The following is a 21168-nucleotide window of genomic DNA, read 5'->3' as shown; positions in this document are numbered from 1 at the left end:
CTGACTGCTTTTCAGAAATTTCTACAAATATCCTGAACTAAAATAAGCAGTCATTGAAAACTGTATTTGTAAGACAAGGCTCTAATCCAATGTTTGTTTAAGATATCATTGTTGACACTTTTTTTTTTAAAGGCATTAGTCCATGAATATTATTTGTTATTATTACTACTACCACTACTACTACTACAAATAGCTCCAGCTTTTGGAGGGCTCACAACAAGAGAACTTCAGTGTCCCACTCCCTCAATTAATCTAACCCCTGACTGCTATTGTAGCTGCTCCTCTGCCTTACGACTGCTTCCCAGTCAGAACCAATGAGCAAGCAAGCAGTGAGCCTCCTTCTCCTTCTGACTACTGCTGTCATTTGCTTAGTCATTCCTTCTTAGCCAGATGGAGAAGGAAGTGAACAAACAGTTTACTGTGTTAAATATGATGAGCAGGTCCAGGGAGCTTTGCGGGTGAGTAACCTGCTGGAGTGTGGGCCCTTAGCAGGTGCCAGATCATAACAACCCCTTGACACTTGTCCAGGTTGATGACTTGCCATAGCATGTAATATTGGAAGCAGCCATTTAAAAAAGTTTTGAACTAGCAAAATGGTCTCCACTGTGACAGACACTGGTTGCATTCAGACAGTACTATATTCCCTTTCTCCAGTGTTTCCTTCCCTGGTGTCAGGAACGTGGCTCACCAGAACGCAGGGCAAGAGTCAGACTCAGAATTGAGCTAAGTGAAAGAGGGACTGACTCTTCAAATGAGGAGTGGCTGACAGAGTCTAGAGAGGGCAGTTCAACCCCCCCTTCTCGAGGAAGACACTGTTGGCTCTCAAGAAGAGGAAGAGTTGGAAGGCAGCTAGAGCATTGCTAGGCAATCAGCAGATAAGCAGAGGTCTGAGACTATGTCAAGTGAAAGTGGGGACGGCAGAGGCCAGCTTCTCAGTCCATGTTCTAGGAGACTGGATAAGATCAGAGGGCAACGGAAGGGCAAGAGGGGAAAGGTGGGAGTTTGGTGTCCTTCCTGCTGTGGAAGGGGCAAAGATTCAGAATGATCTACTATCATCAATGTGAGCAGAGGAGAAGCTGTGCTTTGGGTGTGTTTTGATGTAAATAAACATACGTAAAACTGCCGGAGAGTCATTACTTCTTAGCGGGGATTGCTTGCCTGCCGGAGATCATTACACCTGATAAAATCAAATGAGTGCCAAGGAGAGTGGTGGCTGTCTTTTATGGCCTGGGAGCAGACTGGAGTGAAAACTGCCACAGTCAGGTTTGCTCCCAAAGCTCTATCTCCCAAGGCCCAGCCCGATTGGCTGAATTCAAATTGCGGGTTTGGCGGGAACACCATAGTGCCTTGCGGACAGCCTGGTGATTTTCAACGGTCAACTGCACAACAGAGTTTGCTGGGGGGGGGGGTTGCACGGCCTAACACAATGAGCTGTAACCTCTGCCCACCTCAAACTTGGTAAACACCCATTTTTGTCATAGAGCTGTAATTCTCAAGATTGATTTAACAGTCAATGCTTCTTCCCAGTGAGCTCTGAGAGTTAAAGCTCTGTAAAAGGAATAGGGGTCTCCTAATAACTCTCAGCACCCTTAACAAATGAGATCTGATCCCCCACTCCCCGCAAATAAAGAAAAAAAGATATATGTGCTGAATATCAGCTGAAGATTGGAGGTGGTCTTCGGTTTGGGCACTTCTTTTTACCCTTCAAAGAACCTCAGAGCTACACAAGACCCATGGAACACTGTTCCTCAATTATGCATTGCTGTGATCTACTTTGTTGGGTTGAGGGCAAAGAAGAATGGCATCAAATAGCCCACCTATCTTTGGGGGATTGCCATTTAAACAGTTATTTTCTTGACAGAAATAATGTTATACCCTGCACAATGTCATTGGACTACAAAGGAGATGGCTTTACTTCACACTTATACTCAGGGTTTAACAAGGGCGCAGCTGAAACCATCTTTGGCAGTAAACAATCTGTATTGATCTGTATCTCGCTCAAATTCTCTATGATCGTTGTTCCGCAGCAATCAGCCTCTTCTAAACATTGAAAGAACAACCAAAGAAAATGGTGCCTTGAAATAATTTTTCTCCCTACTTTTGGAAAAGGAAAAGTGCATGTGTTCACATATAACACACTTAAATGTAGCCTCCCTTTGATAGGCTTATTTTAACTTTCCTTTATGGTATCTATTTTTGTGCCTCTTCACATTGTTTGGAATGGTAGCTAAAAGAGTTTGCACGCTCTCTGATTCAGAATAGGAGCAAATAAGCAGTCTGTTCATGTAGTCTGCTTTCTTTTTCTAGGTTTTACAATTTCAGACTATGAGGTGGAAAAAACATACTAGATTTCCCATTTTACCTAAGTGGCAATCTATAAGCAATTCTTTGGTTTTAGGGGATTAATTCTTTTTATGCTGTATTTTTATGCTGCTATATTCTATGATGAAGTTGTATATGGTGGATATTTTTTGCAGTTCTGTGTTGCTAGTTGGTTTCCTTTGTATAGTAAACCACTTTGATGACTGGTATAAAAAGTGAGGTATAAATAATCTAAACAAATAAATGCATCAATCTCCTCTGCATTAAGAAGCAACACCATAACACCTACCCACCCCTATACTCACAAAACAAATATGATAGGGAGGATAGATGACAACTCTTTTCTGTATACAGTTTCCCTTTCCTAGGTTTATATGTACCAGGAGGTCTTTTTATTATTATTTTAAAATGAAAGCATTCAAATATGTAACTCCTGGCTTGCCATCTGAAATGGTACAGCCCATCGGTAGATCCTTTGAGTGAGTGCTATTACTGTTTGAGCTGCTCCTAGACTATACCCATGTATGATTACATAAAATACTGCCCAGGTCTATAGTATCTATATCCTGCATTGCAGGGGGTTGGACTAGATGACAATTTGGACCCCTTCCAACTCTACAATTCTATTAATTACTTAAGAGGCCACACAATGTTCTGTCACAGTCTAGTTGTATAGTCTGTTGAAGTATGAGATCACTGCTTTCAGGGTCCATACATGTGTTGGTAAATTAGCAGGGTTATATACAGATCCTTGGTGAGGCTCTGATCACAGACCTGGAGCAGAGTTTCGCCCAACAGAAGTGGTGAAGAGAAAAGGGAAGTCTAGGAACTAGACTGTATTGTGCATAGTTAATTCGCTGGATACTGACTAAGACAGTGAACAAGAAACTCAGCCCAGGAACGTGACTGTGAAGGTAGGAATACATTTTATTGCCAGTGGCTATGAAAGTCATCAAGCATAGCTCTTACCTTAATAAATGGGATGCAGGTGGTGCTGTGGTCTAAACCACCTCTTGGGCTTGCTGATCAGAAGGTTACCGGTTCGAATCCTCATGATTGGGTGAGCTCCCGTTGCTCTGTCCCAGCTTCTGTCAACCTAGCAGTTTAAAAGCATGCCAGTGCAAGTAGATAAATAGGTACTGCTGTAAACAGCTTTTCTGTGTGCTCTGGTTTCCGTCACGGTGTTCTGTTGCAAGTGTTAGCACCATGCTCTTCCTATTGAGGTTAATGACAAAGCTCCCATTCATTGTACTGGAGCAGGACATCAGCCCATGCAATTTAACAGGAGAAGCCTGCAGAAAAGTTCATCACCAGAGTACTGAATCACTAGTTGTTCTTTGCCTCCAAGTTCCTTCTGCTGTCTGATTTGTCTGCATGTTTACTGCAGTGGTGGGACATCATGGCTCACCCATTCTCCAGCTGGTCGTGTTAATGCTGCCTACCATGAGGTAGAGGGAAAGGGGAAGGTGGCAGTGAAGTCAGCACCATGCAAATACACTGGCAGAAACTGAAGATTGGCAGTTTCAACCACGGTTGAATTGAACTGGCAGTTTCAAAAGTGTCAACAACAAACTATGGTGCAAGCAAGAGCTCTTTTATTCTGGAATAAGCAACCACGTAAAAAAGATTCACTTTTATGGTTCAAGTTCTCATAGTTTGTAAGCCTGTTTCAAGAGTTCTCTGCAGATGATTTAACTAATTATCTATCTATCTATCTATCTATCTATCTATCTATCATCTATCTATCTATCTATCTATCTATCTATCTATCATCTATCTATCATCTATCTATCTATCTATCATCTGTCTATCATCTATCATCTATCATCTATCATCTATCTATCATCTATCTATCTATCTATCTATCTATCATCTATCTATCTATCATCCATCTATCTATATCCATCAATCTATCTACATCAGTTATTTCCAGATTGAGTGCCTGTGGCTATGAAGATACACCGTGGCCTGTAAATTATCCAATAAATTGAACAACATGGAAAGTCCCTGGAACGAGAAACCCCACTGCTTAAAATAAACCAATGGCTGTAGAAAAAGGCACCACAGGTTATTAATCTTGACTACTCACCCCATTCTAAAAGGCTTTTCCAGTTGTTCCAGGACAGTGCTGAGACAACTTGCTCTTCTTGTCTCAGTTGTGGGACAATTGACTTTGGTTCTGAACCTACAGAACCTACAGCACCTTAGTCCTTGTCCAGAGTCCTGGACTTGTCTTGATTTCTAGCCTATTCTAGAGCCCTGGTCCTACGTGTCTCGATTTTGCTTAGGCCATCACTTCCTGTTAGTGGTGGACATCACAAAAGATCAGGATCCACTTCTATAGCAGTGCCTCAAACTTGATTATGTAAACAAGCTCTCAGAAAAGAATACTGCCAATTCAATACAATTGCTCTGATGCAAGTGCTGACCTCAGCAGAGACAATGCAGGAGAAGGCTAAGCTGACTTATGCATGGTTCACCCTGAATGCTATATATGAGCAGAACTCTGACGTTGCTTCAGCAACAGTATACCTGAGACTAGACCTTGCATAGGAGCAGCAGTTCTGCCCTGATTGTTAACTCTGCTTTCATGCAAGGCACCTCTGTCTCTCTGAAGTTCTGTCTAAAATTGAATTTTTCCACCCAGTCTAACCCACATCCACCCACTCCACAGAGAGGTGTGGAAACAGTTCTTGTATCAGTAGCTCAGACAGCTGCAAGTAGGAAGAAATGTAAAAGCTGTGTTTCACATGAAGCATGGGGAAGAGGGTCCACCAATGATTGTGGTTACTCTTGTGTCCCATAATGTGAAAGACACTTGTTGAACCTTCTGCGGGTAGAAGTTAGTGCTTGGCATTATACAAAATTTCCCACGAAACTTTGGAGGGGGTGGACTCTCAACAGAACCCCTGCTGTTTCTTCTTAAAGTTTCCCACCCATGAAATAAACATCGGGGAAAGGGGTTAACAACTTACTGAAGAGCATTTGCCATCATTGTCAGCTTTGTAATCATTAAGAGAAAATACTGTAGTGGTTTGCCGTGACAAGAAGATAAATGATGTGGAGAAATTCATTAAATCTAGCTTAATTCTCCTCGGCAGCGGAGACAAGATGGCGCAGAAGGGGAGCCGCAGGAGTGAGGAGGTCAGTGAATTCAGTCTGACTGAATGAGCAAGAGCCGAGTTGATAGTGAATTTGGACTGAATTGTTTTTTTTTTTTTTTTTTTTTTTTAATGATTTCAAGGACTAAATTGTATTAAACAATATAACGCCAATTCCGGGGGCAGACAGTGACGGACGCTTTTCCAAGCTCCCCGGTGAGGTCTCGTTTTGACTACGACGACCCCCCCCAATATCATCTACGCTCCTCAAGGATATTTACTCAAGGATAGACGGGTGAGGACTCGCCAAGGGAGGTGCGGTAGGGGTCTGACCCTCGGTTTGCAGCCTGAGATACGTTAAAGACGCCCAAAGCTGTGACGGTAACAACAGGACAGGTCGCTGTTGCAAACAGCCGGCTATTGGTGGCGGAAGTCGGACGCTGAGTAATCAACGGTACAGAAGTTTCCCTCTGTTTGTTTATTTGTTTGTTTGTTTTTTTTCATGACTATGCCTGACCTGTGTGGGGCTGAAGAGGAGGGCATGAAACTCTGAGTGGGAGCCTTGACTGTAATCGGGGGATATCATTGGGATCGCAATCACTTGGTGAGAGGAGACCAAAGTGCGTAAAGTGCTTAAAGTGTTCAAAGTGTCTGAAGTTCCTGAAGTGCTGGAAGTGCCGGAAGTGCTAGAAGTGTTGGAAGCCCCTGAAGCTCCTGAAGTACCGGGAGTGAATTAATCAGGACTAAAATTGACTGTATAGGAAAAGAAGTTGTGTAGGACGACCACGTTTCCAATTAGACTCTAATAGACTTTTATAGACGCTCCACCCCTCTCCCACCTACCATTCCCCCCCCCTTCCCTTCATCCTTCTTCGGAGTGCTGGGGGCTGGACGTGACGCAGGTGAAACTAGGCAAAAAGACTCGAGGGGAGGACTGAGAGGAGTAGAAGGGGAAAACAAATTAAAGCCAGGAGTGGACTAATCGATGTTTCTGGAACAAGAATTCCCCCCAGGCTTTTAAAGGGTATATAGAGGGCTTGTCGGTTCTCCCGGGGTATACATGTATTTTGTATGGATATTGGATGGGACAAGATCAGTTATAACATTTACCACCCCAGCAGGCGCTCTCTGAGGGGAAAGGAGGGAAAGGTCAGGATTATAGGACTATAGGACGAAAAAGGATTATAGGAAAGAACTAACGGTGAATAAAGGGAGTGCGCCACAAATAATGATGGGGAAGGAAGGGAGGGACGCAAAGAAAGTCGGTGGGACCCCGGGGGAGAGAAAGACATCACGCCAAGAGGAGATCAAAGATTTAGATAGCTTATGGTTCAAAATAAAGGAAGAATTTAAACAAAACGAAACATATATAGAAAATAAGCTAGGGGATATGCAAGAACTGATTGACAAAAAAATAGAAGAGGCAGTAGGAGAGCTCTCATCAAAAATCCAAGACCTGTCAGTAAAATCTAAGATAATTGAGGAGTCTAATAAGAAATTACAGAAAGAAATGAGGGAACAGAAAAAAGAAACAGGGAGGATGAGGGAAGAGTTGGGGGAGTTAAATAAAGCACAGGACAGGATTTGGGACAATCTTGCTATGGCGGACATGCGTCAAAAGCAGCTCCATTTAAAATTTAGAGGTGTGGCAGAAGAAAGAAATGAAGATGTCAGGAAGAAAATGATTAAGGAGCTATCTAAATGGTTGGGCCTGGAAGAAGAAGAGATAGCACTAACAATAGATAACGTATTTAGAATGTCTAGACCACAACATTTAAAACCTAATAAATTTTTGGGAGACTGTCTGGTGATATTTAACTCCTTAGAAATGAGAAATCTAATTCTAAGGACGAGCTATCGTAATAAACTCAGAATTGAAGGTAGACCCATCATTATCTACAAAGAAATCCCAATCAGACTATTACGAAAAAGAGAGGGCTATAGACAAGTGGTCGCGGCTCTAAGGAGGAATGGAATACAATTTAGGTGGGAGTTCCCCGAGGGGATCACCTTCTTCTACAAAGATAAGAAATTTAAACTGACGGATATACAGGAAACAGAGAAGTTCCTGAGAAGATATGAAAGAGAGCTGGGAAGGACAGAGTATAGACTGCGAGATAGGGAAGAAACGAAGGGGAATGGTCGGGAGAAGGAAGAGGAGGGGGAGGAGAGCGCGAAAGACCAAGGAGATAGGGGGTCAATCTCAGGAGATGAAGAGGAGGAAGCCGCAGTGGGAGAAGGAGCGGCTGAGGAGGAGGGGCTCTCAGGAAACAAAGGCGCTAGATTCTAATTAGAGCTTTGACCTGAGATAGAGTAGTCGGAGAACTAAGATAACACTGGACACTTTAAAATTTTTATCGTGGAACGTGAATGGGTTGAATGAGAAAATTAAAAGAAATAAAATCCAAAAAGCTTTGAGAAATAAGAAATGTGATGTAATCTGTGTTCAGGAAACTCATATTGCAAAGAGGCATAGACATATTTTGATGAATAAAAAGTTGGGAGTAGAATTTGTAAATTCGGATGTAAACAAAAAAAGAGGAGTGGTAATATACGCCAAAGAAAGGTGGGAACCAATACAAATTTGTAAAGATGAGGAAGGGAGAATATTAGGTATTCAATTAAATTTTCGAGGGGAAAGAATTAATGTAGTGTCGGTATATGCACCGAACTCAAATAGAGCAGAGTTCTTTGAAAAACTTGAAAGTTTGCTGCTGGAACTGGATCCTTATAAGTTAATTCTATTGGGAGATTGGAACGGGGTACCAACACCAAGCATGGACAGAAGTGAGAACCAGAGGAATGTAAACAGGGGGAAGCTCCCCAATGCTTTCAATGATTTAGTGGAAAATTTAGATCTAATTGATATCTGGAGACACCGAAATCCCACCACTAAACAGTTCACTCACTACTCAGAGCCCCACAAAAGTTGGGGCAGGATCGATCAGATATGGGTGACTAGGGCGATGGTATGGAGAGTTAAGAGATGTGAGATATTACCCAGGACCCTGTCAGATCACTGCCCTTTGGTCTTGGAAATTAAAAACGAATTGAAAGGGCAACCCAGGTGGAGGATGAATGAATATCTATTTGAGAATGAGGAAGTGCTAGATATGGCCAAAAAAACTCTGAGAGAGTACCTGGCGATAAATTTGAGTAGAGACACCCCAATAGAGGTGGTATGGGATGCCGGTAAGGCAGTCCTAAGGGGCTTTTTGATACAGCAAAATAGTTATAGAAAGAAGTTAAGGAAAAAAAGAAGGACAATATTTTGGCCCAATTAAAAGATTGTGAAAGGAAACTGGCCTTAAATCCAACAGATGAAACGATCAGCCAAGCGGTGAAGGTGTTGCAGTCCCAATACTCAGCTATTTTGAACCAGGAGATAGAACAAAAAATTAAATTTACAAGACAGAAATATTTCGAGTCGGCCAATAAAATGGGGAAGCTGCTTGCATGGCAGCTCAGGAAAAGAAAGAAACAAAATACGATTAATAAACTTATTGTAGATGAGAGGGTGATAGAGGACCCGAGTGAAATTGAACGCAGATTTGTTGCTTTTTTTGAAAAGTTGTATGAAAAAGGAGAAGAGAGTAGTGCAGAAGTAAAAAACTACCTGGATCAAGAAGAAAGAAAATTTTTTACAGAAGAGGACTGTATACAACTAAACAAAGCGGTGTCTGGAAAGGAGGTCAGGGATGCCATTAATAAGATGAAGAACGGGAAGTCCCCAGGTCCGGACGGCCTGCCAGCAAAATATTACAAGAAATTGGTAGATCTGTTAGCGCCGGTATTAACAGAGGTAATAAATAACACTCTCCAAGAGGGGAGGATCCCTAGTTCCTGGAAGGAGGCGTACATTACGCTGATTCCCAAGACAGAAAACGAAAAGACAGATTTAAAAAATTATAGGCCAATTTCACTTTTAAATTGTGATTACAAGGTTTTTGCTGACATCATGGCAAGTAGACTCAAAAATCTACTAAACAGATATATACATAGAGATCAAGTGGGATTCCTCCCAGGGAGGCAATTGAGGGACAATGTCCGGCACGTATTAGATATAATGGAGTTCCTGGAGGCAAGACCAGATGTACCAGCGGCCCTTATCTTCATTGACGCAGAAAAAGCTTTTGATCGCGTCTCCTGGGAATTTCTGCTGCAAAATATAGATAAGGTGGGAATAGGGGGCCCCTACTTGAAGGCTATTAGGGCGATCTATACAGAACAGCAGGCTAGGCTGATTATTAATAATAACCTGACTAAACATTTTTCAATAATGAAAGGGACAAGGCAGGGTTGCCCTCTGTCACCTTTACTGTTTATTTTGGTGTTAGAAACAGCCGCGAACAAAATAAGAGCGACCCCGAATATTAGGGGATTAAAAATTGGAGAGAAAGAATACAAACTAAAGGCCTACGCTGATGACCTGGTCCTTTTCTTAGAGAACCCAATTGAAAGTATTAGCAGAGCGGTAGAACTCTTGGAAGAGTTCGGTAAATTATCCGGATTCAAGTTAAATAGGGGGAAAACCAAAATATTAATAAAGAACTTAACAGCACAGGAGAGATTACAGCTGGAACAACAGGTGGACATTAAAGTAGTAAATAAAGTGAAATATTTGGGAATCTGGTTATCCCCAAAGAATATTAACTTAGTAGAAGATAATTATAATAAACTTTGGAAAGAAATGAAGAAAGACATGGACACCTGGCGTAGATTGAATCTATCCTGGACGGGGAGGATGGCATCGATTAAGATGTGTATTCTCCCGAGGCTGTTATTTCTGTTCCAGAACTTACCAGTTATAAAAGGTACCGCCTGCTTTAAAAACTGGCAAAGGACCTTGACCAAATATATTTGGCAGGAGAAGAAACCTAGGGTGAAACTTAAATATTTGATGGATTCTAGGGAAAGAGGGGGCTTTGGTGTACCAAATTTAAGGCTCTATTACGAGGCGGCATGTTTACTTTGGATTAAAGAATGGGTCACATTGAAAGATACTGATCTACTAGACCTAGAAGGATTTGATTTAAGATTTGGGTGGCATGCCTACCTCTGGCAGGAGAAAGATAAAATTCATAGAGGTTTTTATAATCATTCAGTTAGAGGGCCACTTTTAGAAGTTTGGAATAGGAAGAAAAGCGTGATAGAACAAAGTACCCCTTGGTGGCTCTCACCCGTGGACATTATCAAAATAAAGAAAGTAAACATGACAGGTAGAAGGTGGACGTATGAAGATCTCCTAATTAAATCAGAAGAAGGGTGGAAATTAAGACAGCAGGATGAATTAAAAGAGAAAATCAAGGACTGGTTTCATTTACATCAAATTAACGCACTATGGAGGGAACATAAGAGAATAGGCATGGGAGAAAATAAATCTAGATTCCAAGTAGAGATTATTGAGAGTAACAATAAATTATTATCTAAAATGTATAGGCAACTGCTGGAAAATGAAAATAAGGAAGTGCTGATCAAAGAGGTAATGACTAAATGGAATAAAGACCTTGGATATGAGCTAGGTTATGACAAATGGCAAACTTTGTGGAAGTATGGCTTGAGATTTACGGCATGTGCTGATTTAAGGGAGAATTTATACAAGATGATGTACCGTTGGTACCTGACCCCGGCTAGATTAGGGAGAATGTATAGAACAGCAGATAATACTTGTTGGAGGTGCAAAGAGAAGGTGGGGACCTTCATTCATATTTGGTGGACCTGCGGGGAAGTGAAAGGTTTCTGGGGACAAATTTACGAGGAGTTAAAGAAAATTTTGAAGTATAATTTCCCCAAGAACCCCGAAGCTTTCCTCTTAGGGATGATTGGGGAGGAAATAAAAAAATCAGATCAGACCTTCTTTCAGTATGCTACTACTGCTGCAAGGATTTTAATAGCAAAGAAATGGAAATCCCCCGAAATACCAACAATGAGAGAGTGGCGGGTGAAATTGTATCAATATGTGGAATTGGCGAAACTTACACAATATATTAGGCAGGACAACCCCAAAAAGACAGAGGATTGGTCCAAATTTTTAAGTTACCTTGAGATTAATTTAGGAATTAATAATTTGACAGTAGATGATGTTTGACTCCTACGACGTGGAAAGATGAATGAAAACAACTGCAGATGATATATGTAGAATATTTAATCCAAAGCTGAGGTTATTGGAAGTCAAATGTGTGTAAGGGTGTGATTGGTTTTCTTTTTTCTTTCTTCTTTGTTCGCTTTTTTCTTTTTCAGGTGTATATGTCTGATTTTATGTATGTGTAATTTTATGTGCTTGCAATAAAGTTTGAAAAAATTTAAAAAAAAAAAAAAAAATCTAGCTTAATTCGTTGACAAAAGAGCACTGTAATAGAAGGTGTTTTTCTTCTCAATTTTTGTGTGCAAGTGACTGGATGCTAAGGGCCAGACATTATGCATTACCTACGCAGAAAGCACTTCTGGAGCATGAAGGCTGGAACACATAGTCATGAAAATTGCATTTCTGTCTATTTCAGTACAACCAATGCACTCTAGGCGGGGCCACAATTTGTGTCTGGTCTGGAAACTCCAGCTTGTGCAAAAAGCTGTGGCTAGGCTGTTAATGGGGACAGACTGCCACCAGCACAAAACTCTGGTGCTTAAAGGTTGTTACCTGCTGCCCATATGCTGCTGGGCCAGATTAAAAGTTATTGTATTAATTTAAAAGCCCCTTAACAACTTGAGTTCTGGATTTCTTAAGGACTGCCTGATTCTTTATATCACTGTCTGATCAATAGGGATGGAAGGATCTGTCAATTTCAGTTTTCACAGTTTCTCATTTTCACAATCTTAAATTCAGTTCTCCACTTTTCTGCAGCAATTTGCAAATTTCTTCTAACAAACACATTTTTGTATGCAGTTTTGACTAACATATACATTTCTGCAATTTATCCTAACATAGAATAGAATCACAGAATCATAGAATCATAGAGCTGGAATAGACCACAAGGGCCATCGAGTCCAGCCCCCTGCCAAGCAGGAAACACCATCAGAGCACTCCTGACATATGGTTGTCAAGCCTCTGCTTAAAGACCTCCAAAGTAGGAGACTCCACCACACTCCTTGACAGCAAATTCCACTGTCGAACAGCTCTTACTGTCAGGAAGTTCTTCCTAATGTTTAGGTGGAATCTTCTTTCTTGTAGTTTGGATCCATTGCTCCGTGTCCGCTTCTCTGGAGCAGCAGAAAACAACCTTTCTCCCTCCTCTATATGACATCCTTTTATATATTTGAACATGGCTATCATATCACCCCTTAACCTCCTCTTCTCCAGGCTAAACATGCCCAGCTCCCTTAGCCGTTCCTCATAAGGCATTGTTTCCAGGCCTTTGACCATTTTGGTTGCCCTCCTCTGGACACGTTCCAGTTTGTCAGTGTCCTTCTTGAACTGTGGTGCCCAGAACTGGACACAGTACTCCAGGTGAGGTCTGACCAGAGCAGAATACAGTGGCACTATTACTTCCCTTGATCTAGATGCTATACTCCTATTGATGCAGCCCAGAGTTGCATTGGCTTTTTTAGCTGCTTCTAACATTATGCATTTTTGTATGGTATTTTCATCAATATGCACGATTTCCCCGTATATAGTCATCTTTGTAAACACTGGCAGGTAGGAGAGCTGCATCGCAAAATTCAGATAAGTGCAAATTGCAAAGGCAATTTAGTTCTCCTATAGTTTCAGAACGTGTGAATCTGATGGATTTAGCTTTAAATGTGAGCTGAATTTATTTCTCCCCCTCTACCTACTGATCACCCAGGTCTTTGCAGGAGTCTCTTTTGGTGCCTGTCCCCTGTAATTAAGATGCACAGCTCCTAACTGTTACAAACCATGCGTTTACTATTCTGTGCCCAAGCTTGTGTAAATTCTCCTGAATGAGATTAGACAGGCCCCTTCCTTGCTCAACTTCAGACATATGATCAAGACTTACTTTTTTAAATTTCAGCAAGTATTTTAAGGTAGTATTTGGCTTTATGAACATTTTTCATTGTTCTGTTCTCTGTATGGTTAATTTTTATGTACACCACTTAGAAATGCTAATGATTAAGAAATATATAAAAGCCTTCAAAAAATATTTTAATGTGGCAAATAAGAATTTCAGCATGCATACCCACACACAGAGAGAAAATACATGTGTGTGGTTGTTGAGCATGGTGATTTATAGCCATGTAATATTTGAAGATCCCCTCTGCTCAAATCATGGCCTTTCACACATGTATTTAGCACATACTTGCACTGTAAGTGGATGCAGGTGGCACTGTGGTCTAAGCCACAGAGCCTAGGGCTTGCCGATTGGAAGGTCGCGGTTCAAATTCCTGCGGCAGGGTGAGCTCCTATTGCTCAATCTTTGCTCCTGCCCACCTAGCAGTTTGAAAGCACATCAAAGTGCAAGTAGATAAATAGGTACCACTGCGGAGGGAAGGTAAACAGTGTTTCCATGTGTTGCTCTGGTTTGCCAGAAGCAGCTTAGTCATGCTGGCCACATGACCTGGAAGCTGTACACTGGCTCCCTCGGCCAATAAAGCGAGATGAGAACTGCAGCCCCAGAGTCGTCCGCAACTGTACTTAATGGTCAGGGGTCCCTTTACCTTTACCTGCACTGTGATGGAAACAAATGTATTTTCACATCATGTATATTGGGTACATATGCGGCAGCAATCTGCAAATTGTAGCCAATGATTCCTTTGTCATTTGTTCATAAAAAAATACCTCACAGCATCCCCATTTTTGTTTTGTTTTTGAACAGTTGTGACACACCTTAAAGCCCTTTTTACAGAAAGATCATAGGATGGAAACTCAATTTGAATGAATGACTAAAATATCAATTTCCCAAACATACCAGGACCTGTACAGAAATGCTTCTGCTTGGAGGCACAGCTGAATACCTGAAAGCTTTTACACTGTGTCTGTGGTTCAACAGGAATATTTTTCAATTTCTCCTGAAAGTGTATAATGAGGGAGGGTATTCCACAAATGGGGAACTCCCACTGAAATGGCCCTGCCATGGGTCAATGCCAAATGAGTAGTCCCAGGTGTCAGTACTGCCACCTGCCAATCCTAGGGTCCAAGATGGTTGATACCGGGGAAGGCAGCATTTTAGGTACCTGGGTCCTGCCTGAGGATGTCACATACTGTCCTATGACTCGTTTAGGGCTTTATGTACTAGTTTAAAGACCTTGAATTGAGCCCGGAAGCTCACTGGCAGCCAATGGAGTGCTTTCAGGCCTGGTGGGTTCTAATGAGCATTCACTCAGCTGTACTTTCTCCCTTCTTCTAAATGCCAGGTAAAGTGTTGGTTCAGAAACACTAAAGGCACACCTCTCCCATACACTGTGCAAATTCATAACCATCGAAGAGCTTTTCATGATTCCATTTTCTTCAGACTATGCCCAAAGCCAGAGTAATAAACTCCAGAGTTCTCACAAGAAATGCAGGCACAACCTAAGAAGATATTAATATTCACTCAAGGATTATATTGTTTTTTCTAACTCTCTTTGGAGCTTCCAGAGGAACAGCACATTCACCCCAGGACACAGGGAAGCATTTTTAATGTTTTGTTTTGACATGAAGAGCATCGCAAGCTGTTTGCCACAAACCAAAAAAATCTGCACAATCTGAGGCGCATATGCCAAGTTAATGGAGGCAATAATTGAATCTGGGCTTATCTTTTGGAATTTGCTGAATGCAATTTAATATACTCAATATTAAAGGTAATTGGTGTGCAGAGCAAAACAGCACTATGATAATGCTGTCTACTATGATATAATGGTCAGATTCCAAAGAGAATATTTCCCTTTATTTTCTCCTCTGTGCTGCTGCCTCTTCAAACAGCACTCCCCCCTCTTATAAAAAGACATTTTCTTCCAGGATGCCTGTGTTAAAATGGGCTGGCTTTTTAAAACATCTGTGGACATAAACCAAGTATTTATTTTACAATTGACTGCTGTACCACTTAGCTGAGCAATACTCTTAGTTCCTGCTATGATATCTCAAGTTATTTATGCATCTGTTTTCATAGAGCTACACCAGTGACTAAATGGAGATGCTATGAGCGCTAATGGGCTAGACTTTCAGACAATTAAAACGTGGCACTGCTAGCAGTGCTGATGTGTCGAGGCTACAAACGCTAGCAGCTGCAGCTGTTGTGGAAAACTTTTAAATATTCCACTTCTCACATGCATCATTAGTGCAAGTAAACTAGCTGAGTGAGGAGCACCTCGCATTTAAATAGGTCCTATCCATGCTAAAGCAAGGGTAGCCACCATGGTGTCTTCATGACAGTATTGGGGCAGAACTCCCATCGTTTACCATTTGCCATGCTGGCTGATGGCAAATGACATATGAACAGCCCCATTTTGGCTTCACCTGGTCTAGAGTAAAAGTTCTCAACTGTGTCTGTTGGTCTTGGCAGTAACTAGATTGGCATTGACACTTTTTGCATACATCTTCTTTAACCTGGGATGCATAAAGGTAAAGGGACCCCTGACCATCAGGTCCAGTCGTGGCCGACTTTGGGGTTGCGGCGTGCATCTCGCTTTATGGCCGAGGGAGCCGGAGTACAGCTTCCGGGTCATGTGGCCAGCATGACTAAGCCACTTCTGGCGAACCAGAGCAGCACACGGAAACACCGTTTACCTTCCCACTGGAGTGGTACCTATTTATCTATTTGCACTTTGACATGCTTTTGAACTGATAGGATGGCAGGAGCAGGGACTGAGCAACGGGAGCTCACCCCGTTGTGGGGATTCGAACCGCCGACCTTCTGATCAGCAAGTCCTAGGCTCTGTGGTTTAACCCACAGCGCCACCTGCGTCCCTTAACCTGGGGTGCATGGCACTGGTCAAATCTCTTACTGTTGCAATGTTGGCAGGAATAGTGGTCGCACCTGTCTCCTCTTCCCCTCCCCAAGTTACTGGGGAGCTTACTGGGACAACATTTGAACACTGTAGATTTCCTTATTGTCAGACTGTCCCAATTTGAAATGGGTGGCTCTATCTAAGCAAGCCTGTCCTGTGGGAAGTGGGGAGGTGCAGAACACCTTTCTATTTTCTTGATTATTATTAGGAGCTGGTGTTTATTTGGCACAACACATGCTAGTAAGAACGCTTCTTTCCCTACACTGAGTTCATGTTTATTATTTATCATTTGTGATAATACATTAGGAATTTCTCTCCCATAATTTATGTACTCAACAGCGGCATTACTTCTTTGGACAAAACAAAGATCTTTGGACAAAACAAAGAGGGTTGAAGCAATGATTCTTCAACATCAGCTTTGTTGGACTTGTCATGTTGTTCGGATACCTGATTATTGTCTTCCAAAGCAACTGCTCTATTCCCAATTTAAGAATGGAAAGCAAAATGCGGCAGACAACAAGAGGTTTAAAAACACTCTTAAGGCAAATCTTTAAAAATGCAGTATAAGCAAAGATAATTGGGAAACACTGGCCTGCAAGTGCTCCAACTGGAGAATAGCCTCTACCAAAGGCATCATGGACTTTGAAGAAGCACAAACTCAGGACGAAAGAAAGAAACATGGTAAGAGGAAGGCATCCTCACCATGATCAACTCTCGCCTGGAAACCTATGTCCCCACTGTGGAAGTACATGTGGATCCAGAATTGGCCTCCACAGTCACTTATGGACACACTGTTCAGTCTGTTCAGCTACGAGTGATAGCCAAAAAAGAAGAAGACATCTTTGGGAATCAAATAGTTATAGACTTTACTTTGTTTTAAAAATGCAAAAATGTCCAGCAAGAAAATCTGTAGATTTATCTAGCTATAAATTGGCTGGATTGAGCCACTCTGAAGGAGTTCATGCACCTATAAACTTCATCCACTTTGATCTAAAGGGTAAAAAGTTATAGCTTTTTGTAGATTTCCACATTATAGTGAATGAGGAACACAGAGCTTCATTTTCTACTGAGTGGCTTGGAACCAAGCATACAGACTGAAGCAGATAGTGCAGAAAGTAATGAAGAAGAGATAGGAAAATTTAAAAATGTACAGATGCAAGGCGAATCTTACAGCCTGTGCAGAGCTGTAGTATCTGTAAATCAAATAAGAGCAACAACTAAGGCCATTATTATACGGGGAGTAATTCAAAACTGGCAATTTTGAATAAATGTTTCTATAAAAGATAAGCATGTCTCTTCTAACTTCTGCTGAAGCCTTCTAGGCAAGTTAGGTGTCTGCATCATAGTATCTAAAGCAGTCAGAAACTGAAATACTGCAGAACCTCAACCTGAAAATCCACATATATAAATATCATCAGAGCCCAATGGTTGTTATTAAAACAGAGTAGGTTTAAATAAAATAACATTAAAAGAGAATTATAGTTTGTAAATAGAACATTGCTATCCATGTGCTCACTGTGCATGCCCTCAGAAATATCAGATTTTCAAACATTAATTCTGTTTTTTTGTGAGTTCTCCTGTAGATGAATCATAATTTCAGAGAATTCTTTGTAATCTGGTGCAGAAAGCTGCTGCCCAAAGAAAACCACATCAGGTATTCTGCCGGCTGCTCCCAAGCCCCTGAGCAACTCCTAACATCTACTTACCAGACTGTGGCTTTGAACCACAAAGCACCATCTAAAGACAGATGCTGCAGTCCAGGAAGAAGTATCTACAGATGGAAGCAGGCTTTCAAACACACATCCCCTTGCTGGATCTATAAAACCACGTGTGAGGAACGCATCTGCATCTCAGTGCTCATCCAAGTCCCATAGATCTTGATGGATGCATCTCCACCTGGAGCCATTCACTACCATTGGCATGCAGAAGCTGAGCGGAATTACTGCCAGAGAATTCAATATAACGGGGAAATTTAACGAGATGAACTAATGTTACCTAACATGTATGTTTTGCAACCTATCGGCTATACAAAGTCGTAATCAATATATCATAAATAAAACCTAAGAGGAGCAGGCTGCCATAGCGGTGGTTACCGTATTTTTCTGTGTATAATATGCCCCCATGTACAAGTCAACCCCTATTTTTTTAAGCCCCAAATTAAGAAATTAAGTTGTTTAGCTTTTTTTGGGGGGTGGGGGAGGTCACTTCTGCCAATTACTCACCCACCTGCCTGACACTGCCAATCGCTTGCCACGGCCACTGCCGATCGCACACCTCGCTGCAGCCGCCAATTGTCTGCGCGTTTGCCACCACCACCAGCCCGCCCACTTGCCGCAGTCACCAATAGCCTGGCTGCCTCGCCACAGCCGCCAATCACCTGCCCAATTATCGCAGCCATAGCCAATCACCAACCCACTTGCAGCTGCCAATCTCCTGCTTGCTGCTGCCATTAATCACCCCCCCCCCCGAATTCACTATCCGTGTATAAGATGACACCCAATTTCTGCCTTTTTCTTTTTTTTAAGCAAAAAGCATTGTCTTATACACGGAAAATACGGTATATAGTAATCCCACTGTTGATATCAGTACTTTGTAGCAACCTGATCATTTGACTTTTTAATTCTTTATTTGTATGTAGGTGTTAAGAGCTCATGACACACCATCGCCTCTTTAGCATTTGTGTTCTAAATACTGATCTTTTAAGAACATGTGCTTGAGATTGCTTTTCCTCCCCCCCCCATTCTTTTTACCTGGTGTGTTACCTGCTTTTTAAATTGCAAGCCTGAAGATCTTAGCAGCAGACCCCAAGAGTGTCCTGGAAAAACCAGTAACACCATTTTCTTATTGCAAGAGAATAGCAGGCATTTGGGTTGCTGTGATCTCATGTAGTTTTGCACTGCAATGCCTCCCTCTCAAGTGTTTTTCTTTTTTGGGGGGTGGACTCCAGCCAAAATCATGTGAGATCATGGCAACCAAAATGGCCACCAAGTTCTTATGATAAAAAATGAGAAGATAGTGTCTAGGGTTTTGACTTCAAGGCTTGGAGGGTATATAGTAGTGATATCTATAAACCACTCTGGTGTTTTTTATTTTTACTGAGGGGTGGGGTATAATTGCTTTAAGCACACAAACATCACCAGCCTAGTTTGTTCTTAACCAGCTGCCAAATGCAGAACCTCTATACAGTGTATGTCACTAGCGTCAGATGTAAGTAAATGGTAAATCCTTTCCCCATTCAGTCAACTGTATACAAGCAAACAGGAATATATTTCTACTTGTTTGTATGTAGTCTATATTCTCTCTCTAGTATAGAGAGGATATAACGTTTTAACATGCACACTTCTCCTTAGAGTGTTCCACTTTCTCCACAGGCTGCAAGTTCCCTTTTAATATAGAGGACATTCCAAACCACACTCTTGTTCTGTCAGGGACTGTCTTCTGAAACTGAGGGAGAATGTTACCTAGGCTTTGACTTTTGCAGAGTACAAGAACAGTGAAGAAGAAATTAGCCTGAAGAAAAGGGCAGAAGAAAAGAATCCCTCTGGTATTCATGCTAATTCTCTTTTAAAAATAAATTACGTGCAACAGAACTGACAAAACTACCCAAGAACCAGCTTTAGCAAAAAAAAGAAGAAGCCCTTTTGAAATATGATTTGAGATATGGAAGATGCATGCTTCCCAAAGACGTTTCCCTAGACAATGCAATGCATTATAAAAATAATAATAAAAACATAAACTATGAGGTTGTTTCCTTCAAGGGCAAGCTTCAGAAGGTTTTATGGCCTGGCATTTGCCAGGGCCTCAAAAGAGGCAAAGAACCCATCATGCCATGATCCCACTCTTTCTTTACAGGGAGAACCCAGGAAGAATAAAGAAAGGGTGAGAAAATGACCTGCTGAGACTCTTTGAGAGTGCCTCACCCAAAGGGCCCCCAAATCCTCAAGCTGGCATTGTGTCTTCCTTTGCAAAGAGCAGATAAAGTATCATTTTCCTGCACATTCTCCTATTCTGCAAAACACTTCAGCCAAAAAAGTGCCGCTGTTCAATTTAATAGCTTTCCTTGCAACCGAAAAATAAGTGTTTAAGTCTTTAACATGTGGCTCAGAACTGCTATTTAGTTTCTGTCATTTAGTCATGTCAAGCTCTTCACATCTCAACAACAAAGTTAAGGCAGGCAATCATGTGCCTATTTCCCCATAATGTGAAGAAATATACTTCTATTTCCTCCTGAATATAATTCCATTTGCAGCTGAAGAAAATACAAAAATAACAGCGCCCTACTTTAACACCTCAGAGAGCTGCAGAGATCAAATCCAATTCTAAGGAAGTGTGTTTGGAGTATTGGATGAGGAGGAGGAGGAGGAGGAGGAGGAGGAGGAGGAGGAGGAGGAGGAGGAGAAGAAGAAGAAGAAGAAGAAGAAGAAGAAGAAGAAGAAGAAGAAGAAGAAGAAGAAGAAGAAGAAGAAGAAGAAGAAGAAGAAAGGGGGGTGCTGGAATTCCTCATGATTGATTCTAATGAGAGATTATTAGAAAACAGCTGTTTCTTCAAGGCTGGCATCTGCTGGCCTGCCTTCACATTCTAGTATAAAACATTTTGAAACATTTTCCTGGCCAAGAACGTCTTCTGGGTTTGTTTGTTTTTCCTTGTGATAACACTTCATCCCATTCTATTCACCATTTCTTTAATTGCTGTAAAGTTACCATCTCAAGGTAATGGTTACAGCACTTCTAGAAACAACTAATGGTATTCCAGCCCCTGCAAGATATGAGCTGGTAACATTTGAAATTTTTTTTCCAGCAGTGACTGCATGTTCTGCTAGAATATCTGTTAGATATCCGGAGCCAGAATGCACTCACAACTCAGCAG

General features: G+C 41.6%; 1 long non-coding RNA gene across 2 annotated transcripts in view; it reads right to left on the bottom strand.

The window, feature by feature from the left end:
* The window catches only part of LOC308595216, a 67435-nt gene extending 46763 nt beyond the window's left edge, over positions 1 to 20672 (bottom strand). For both annotated transcript variants that reach the window (XR_014011927.1, XR_014011928.1), the window contains exon 1: positions 20039 to 20672. This is a non-coding gene — a long non-coding RNA (uncharacterized lncRNA). The remainder of the gene's footprint in view (positions 1 to 20038) is intronic.
* Positions 20673 to 21168: the final 496 nt, after the last annotated feature.

This window comes from Podarcis bocagei (genome assembly GCF_964188305.1).
Source record: "Podarcis bocagei genome assembly, chromosome: 9".
Classification (NCBI taxonomy): domain Eukaryota; kingdom Metazoa; phylum Chordata; class Lepidosauria; order Squamata; family Lacertidae; genus Podarcis; species Podarcis bocagei.
Note: the sequence above shows the minus strand (reverse complement) of the source record. Positions and strands in the feature narration are given on the sequence as shown.